This window comes from Hesperophylax consimilis, chromosome 5, assembly GCF_061612785.1.
Source record: "Hesperophylax consimilis isolate HC1 chromosome 5, BYU_Hcon_1.0, whole genome shotgun sequence".
NCBI classification, from domain to species: domain Eukaryota; kingdom Metazoa; phylum Arthropoda; class Insecta; order Trichoptera; family Limnephilidae; genus Hesperophylax; species Hesperophylax consimilis.
The window spans coordinates 9,174,941-9,181,744 of record NC_142840.1 but is presented as its reverse complement, the minus strand read 5'-3'; positions in this window follow the sequence as shown (position 1 = coordinate 9,181,744).

The window sequence follows — 6,804 nt, the reverse complement described above, 5'->3', positions numbered from 1 at the left end:
ATGACTGAACCAATATCGTTGATAAAAATCAGAAACAGAAGTGGTCCAAGGATAGACCCCTGAGGAACTCCAGAAAAAACTGTGAATTCCAAAGAACTGGAACCCTTATAATAAACAAACTGTCTACGATTTCGAAAATATGAAGCAAAAAAACAGAGTAGTCTTTTGGAAAAACCAAATGAAGCTAGCTTATTTAGAAGAATGTCGATGTCAACCTTGTCGAATGCTTTTTCCAGGTCGAAATAAGCAACATCCACCTGTCCCCGATTGTCGAGTAATTCCCGATTGTAAAGGTTAGGTAATATGGACATATGCCGATGGATTCCAATGACGTAGTTGATTTTCGTAGTATTTAACAGGAGCCGAGAGGTTTTACATTAAATATTTGACAGATCACAATTCGACTGTTCTTCACAAAAATAACATTACAATTGTGCTATGGAATATCAAAATTAAATCTTTCCAGAGAGTTTTAAATAGTTTACTACGTGTTAACAGCATCGTTGTACTGCAGCTGATAACAGTTTAAATGTCGACAAGCAGGTGGTCAACAAAATGAATTGAGAAGTTATGGGACAATAAAACTTTTATAATAGTAGGAACCGTGGCCCAATAAATATTGTACATATACTAAGCATACATTTTATGCCAAAATTATGGGAAAAAAATAGTTTCCAGATAACATTGTGAATTCTGACTTTGATATATGATATGGACAAGTACTACGTTTATTAACTAGGTCCCAGTAGTAGAGTTATAGTTTATACGCTGACCCGGTTAGACAAGAGATTCTAGGTTCTATTCTTAATTGTGAACTTTATTGTTTGTCTGTGTTTAGTTATGAAATATGTATGTTCAAATTGAAAGTTAAAATAAGTATTTGAAGTCTAATGAAGACTTGTTTCATATTCTGCATTTTTTCTCACATTCGCTGTAACAGATTACGGGAGTTCCCTCCTTAATCTTAACATCAGTCTTATATCAATCAAAGAAAAAAATATTACATGTCTCAATGACTAATTTTTTTTGTCATCGGTTACTTACTTGTCACTGATACTGATTTCCAATCTTTATCTTATCATGATAAGAGAACCGTTTAATCCTATACGGGAATCTCTTAAGTTGATATAAATCAAACGGATAAACACAGAAATTGTAGTTTTTCATAACATGGCTCCAAGATAATGAAAACGATGTATTTATGAATGTCATTGTAATCAACCATAGATATATAGTAATTCCATTGTATTCAACGGAGTTTTTAAAGTGTAAACTGTGCATCTTTCGTAGCCCACAATTTGTACAACATACATCCATATTATTTATAACATTGCCGTTTTGAAACATATAATTTATGTTTTTCCAAATATTACTTTTTATCTAAATTATATCTACTACCTCCCACACTAGTGGCGGCTTGTACTCACAAAAATGGGTGGTGCAGCTAAAAATATTTTTCTCGTCTATCCCTACGTCCGGTCAGGTAAACCAGTCGACTTCAATGGTGAATGAAACTAGCAAAGTATCAATTGCTTTTTTTAGCTACAGGAAGAAATTAACCCCTTTTTCTTGCAAACTGTGATAATGTCACCTGATGGATTTTTTTACCCGATACACGGGCTACCTTGGTCAAGATGAAGGGCGTTAGTAATATTTATGGTGTAAAATTCTTTTATTATTTTTTTTATTATAAACTAATGTTTATAAGACAAGGTTTTATGCATAGCACAAAGGATAACAAATAATTATAAGCAATAATTAGTCGCCTGAAAAAAGTCTCGACGCCATCTATTTACTGTTGTCAGGATATCAGAAAGAAGGTTGTATGTATACACCCCCATGGCTTATGTTTTTTTACCATTTTCAGTCTTTACTGAATTTGTGTATAGTTTATTGTGTTGTCTTGTGTAGTGTTCACGTACTTGTAATTTACGCAGCACACAGTAATTGACGGCCGGCGTGGTCTAGTGGTATACGCTTTTGACTACAGATCCGAAGGTCGCGGGTTCGAACCCGGCGTGCGCAAATAAATTTTATTTGATTAATTTGTGTTATTTCACAATTAATTAATTTAAAATAATATATAGTATATTTGCGGCACGTTCCAGAGTGGAAGATACTCTCAGTATCGCCCTGGTGTAAGACCACCATTCAGAATTGAAACGTTGCTTGAAATGGCTTTAGCCGTGTTTGGTGACCAGATCTGAATAGCCAGGTACTTCCCCACCTTCCTCTTCCCCATCTCCCTCCCCTCCCCAATACCCTCAGCCTCACAACATACCCTAATTGGGGATGCCATAGTCTCACTGGCTCCAGACGGGAGCAGTTGGGACTCTTGTGCGGTATTACTGTAAAAAAAAAAAAAAAACACATTACGATTGTTTGTGTTGCTGTACAGTATGACACTTTCTACTTCGGTTTAAAGCACTTTGACAAACCCCTGGAACATCCACTCATTCCCTATCATTGCTAGGCAACAAAACCCTTCCTGTTCAGGTGATCTCACCATGTTATCCTGGTAAGTATCTACTTCAGAGCATTACATGTTCCGTTCATTTCAAGCACGCATTCGTTGGTAACGCTTCTCAACTCTAGGAAATCCATAATATACAAGTACACCAACATTTCAAACATTTCCGGTTCATCATTACAAAATTAAAATTTAACCCTTCAGGTCTCTGGCACATTAACCGTTATATTTCTTAATGATTTTGTCAAAAAGTCTCAGAATTTGTGTTTATTTCTGCTTCTCAACAAAATTCATATACATGGGATATTTATGAACGTATCCAAAAACAAAAAAATGTTTTTAAAAGGTAATGAATTACACTTTAAAATTTTATTATTAGATATCAAATAATTATTGATACATTGTAATTTTAAAATTGAAATCAAACATAAAAGTTTTTGAAAAAAGGCTCACAAAATATTCAACGGATTTTTTTGAGATTAACGTGTAATATTTTATATTACCGATATCCGGAAAAATCGTAGTCATATGAATGTTTGTTTTTGTAGACAAATTAATTCCAGCAAATTAAAATTACGAATAAATCATTTTCTTGTGCTCTTTAGTACACATAACTTCAATAGCAGTAGATTATTCTAATATGCTTTACGGCAAAAACTGATCTCATAAAAAGTCGTTATATCTCTGTATTATATCACCTATCGTTCTATATCACCAATCACACGGCGTTTGAGTCTCTTACGGTTTTGATCGAAATTGTAAAATGATGATTTACTAATTCTACGTTAAATTATATATTTATAATCACCGTTTGTTGGTCTATGATGAATTACACTTTTAAATTTTATTATTAGATTTTAAATAATTTTTGACATATTGTAATTTTAAAATTGAAATCAAACAAAAAATTTTTTGAAAAAAGTCTCACCAAACACTAAACGAAAATTACTGATAACGAAAAAAATAAATATTTTATTTCAAAAACGTATTAAAAACATTACTGCCTCCTCTCTTTTCTCGTTTCATATAAAAATAATTATTAAAAAATACAAAAAAATTCTCCAATTGCGGTTGGAACCTTTGGTTTTTTGTGTTTATTTAAATTATTCTGTGTTTTTTTTATATTTAAATATTAAGCTTGGTGTTTTCTCTTTCTTTTACCGTTAAGTTCATATTTCGAACTATTCTGGTGAGGGAGACACAACGATTTCTGTGAGACCATATAAGTTGTTTCCAAAAGCGAACAAATTAGCCTGGAGGGTTAAAACAACATAATTAAATATTTTATTCAATATGTTGAAATTATAATGACGTAAACTAAAAATCCATTATCTTGACATATAGGTTAATCTTTATATCAAGCGTGATAATACTGAGATAGAAGATGTAACGATGGATATCACAATAATCCTAATACGATTTAAATATAGTAAACAAAACCTGTGCACTTCCCAAATATCACGTTATTTTAATCCAAACTGAAACGTTTATCCGATAAAAATATGGAAGATAATTTTGGTTATGAAATGTCTGGGCCACGGTTCACATCAAAGATGTGATGATGGAGCATAAAGCGTTGAAGATATGCGCTTAAGATATGCGCATTAAATATTCAACGGATTTTTTTGAGATTAACGTGTAATATTTTATATTACCGATATCCGGAAAAATCGTAGTCACATGCATGTTTGTTTTTGTAGACAATTTAATTCCAGCAAATTAAAATTACGAATTAATCATTTTCTTGTGCTCTTTAGTACACATAACTTCAATAGCAGTAGATTATTCTAATATGCTTTACGGCAAAAACTGATCTCATAAAAAATCGTTCTATCTCTGTATTATATCACCTATCGTTCTATATCACCAATCACACGGTTTTGATCGAAATTGTAAAATGATGATTTACTAATTTTACGTTAAATTATATATTTATAATCACCGTTTGTTGATCCATCTGAATTTATGTTTTTTAGCCTAAACATTTTTCACTCAAGGCCTTATTCTACGGTGGTATATTTATAGTTCTACCATTATACAGGGTTTTCCAATAAGAGGTGGTATTTTGATATTCAATCATAAAAGATCAATGGTTTCGTTGCTTGTGTGGCACGTAGCGCCATTTTGTTGAAAATAAACGCTGTCCAAATCAATACCAACCAATTCCGGCCATAAAAAAATATTAAACATCTCTCGATAGCGCAATCCATTCACCGTAACTGTTGGTCCAGCCTCATTTAAAAAAAGTAAGGTCCAATGACTCTGCCGGACCATAAACCGCACCAAACAGTCACACGTTGAAGATAGAGATTTTCAACAACAATTCTTGGGGTTTCCGAGCCCCAGATGCGACAATTTTCCTTGTTGACGAAGCCACCGAGGTGGAAATGGGCCTCATCACTCAAGATGATTTGCATGTAATAATTAGCGTGTATCGTTCCATTTTTATTAAAAACGTAGTTTTTACTTGTCAAATGTTAAAAAATGACAGCTTCAAAAGTAACATCTACCGAAATAGCGGGCTTTTCAAAATAACACCTCTTATTGGAAAGCCCTGTATATTATACCCATCAGAATGTAATAATTTTTTTAAATTACCAAATTATGCTGTAGTAAATATCATCAATACAATCTTTAAAATACTACTAGGTGTAATGAAATCATCTCGCAAACTTTTGCAATTCCATCAGCATTATGATGTTAGCTTTCATGTTAAACTTTCGCGTGTAAAATTACAGTCAAATTGCGTAGTTTATCGTCAATAGGTGGCTTAGTTTGACGCCACGACATGATTTATTGGAGCTTGTCAAGGTGAGGGATTACCCAGACGCAGGTGTCTCGGATTTGGCAGTAAAGAATGAAGTGAAGACGATCATCGAGGGAGGTGTCAAGGTGGTGATAAATTATGACGGAATTCCCTCTTTTCTCCTCTGCGCTCCGGGTATTCCGCATCAGTTACTTGCTATATACGACACAACAATTTAGACTTGACAGATATCAATTAATGAATAAGTCATTATTGAGTAAGCCACAAATAAATGTAACAACATAATTAGGCAATACTATTTGAATGAGAAAGTTAATTATAATGACGACGTCGGTGGAATAACGATAAATTAATATACGATTTATAATAAATTATCGCTTATATTTTAATAAAAAATTCTTAACCAAAAAAACACCCACCTCATTTCAGATTGGAAGAGTCTATCACTATCAGGTGATAGAGCGAAATTCATATTACTCGTTTAAAAAGGCTTTAGTTCTGATAGGAACCACATCAGTATACACATAGAGAAAAATTGAGGATAAAAAATATTGCTAATTAAAAGAATTTCTTCAAATTATTCGTAATTCGGTTTGATATATTGATTGGTTTCCTGATGAACTTTTAGTAAAATACCAACGTATTGTCAGATGTCGGAACACTTTTTTTATTTTAGATTATTTAGGAAACATACAGTTTTTAAAAAAAATAATTGAACATAAAATATAGAACATGATTTAAATCAGTTAAGTTCCATTTATAATATTTATAAAAGCTATAAATTAATTAAAAGTAATAAAGTACATAGTGTGTGTGAAAAATGATTAAAAAGAGAATACTAAACAATACAGAAGTAATATTTTTAACTTAGGTACATAGTAAGGTTAATTTTATTTTAAACGATTTAAGGGTACAGTGGAAAATGTCAATATCGCTTAAGGCTTTATAAGATTTGCAGATACGCAAGGAGTTTTGTGCGTATTTCGATTTGAAATGTTGTATATAAAATAAGGTATTTGATCTGGTATTGCGTTCAGGACAATGAAATGCAATCCTTTCTAACAGGGCTGGGGAATCAATAAGACAGTTCACAATTTTGTACAGAAACAGTACGTCAAAATTTTTTCTTCGTTTGTAAAGAGTAATAGGATTAGGAGTAATATTGATGATTTTCACAACGATACGACAGGTGTTTCAGGAATTTTGTTTGAATATTTTCTATTCGGTTAATATAAGTTTGATATTGTGGATTCCAAATGACAAATGCAAATTCGAGATGAGATCTTACGTATGCCATATAAAGTAGTTCAAGTGTAAAAGGTTTATTGAATGGTTTTGTGATTGATTGATGATTGTGATGTGAGCCCATTTTTTGTAGGCTTTTTCTAAAAGTTTTTTTTTCTAAATAATCCTAACACTGTCGCAGTTTATCATTATATACGACCAAGACAAACGCAGGTGCATGAACACATGTTCCGATATTATTACGATTTTTCTACAATTTTATTAGGAAAAGCCTGCATTCCGTTTTTAATCCGATTACCAATAATTTGAAGAGATTCTTTAT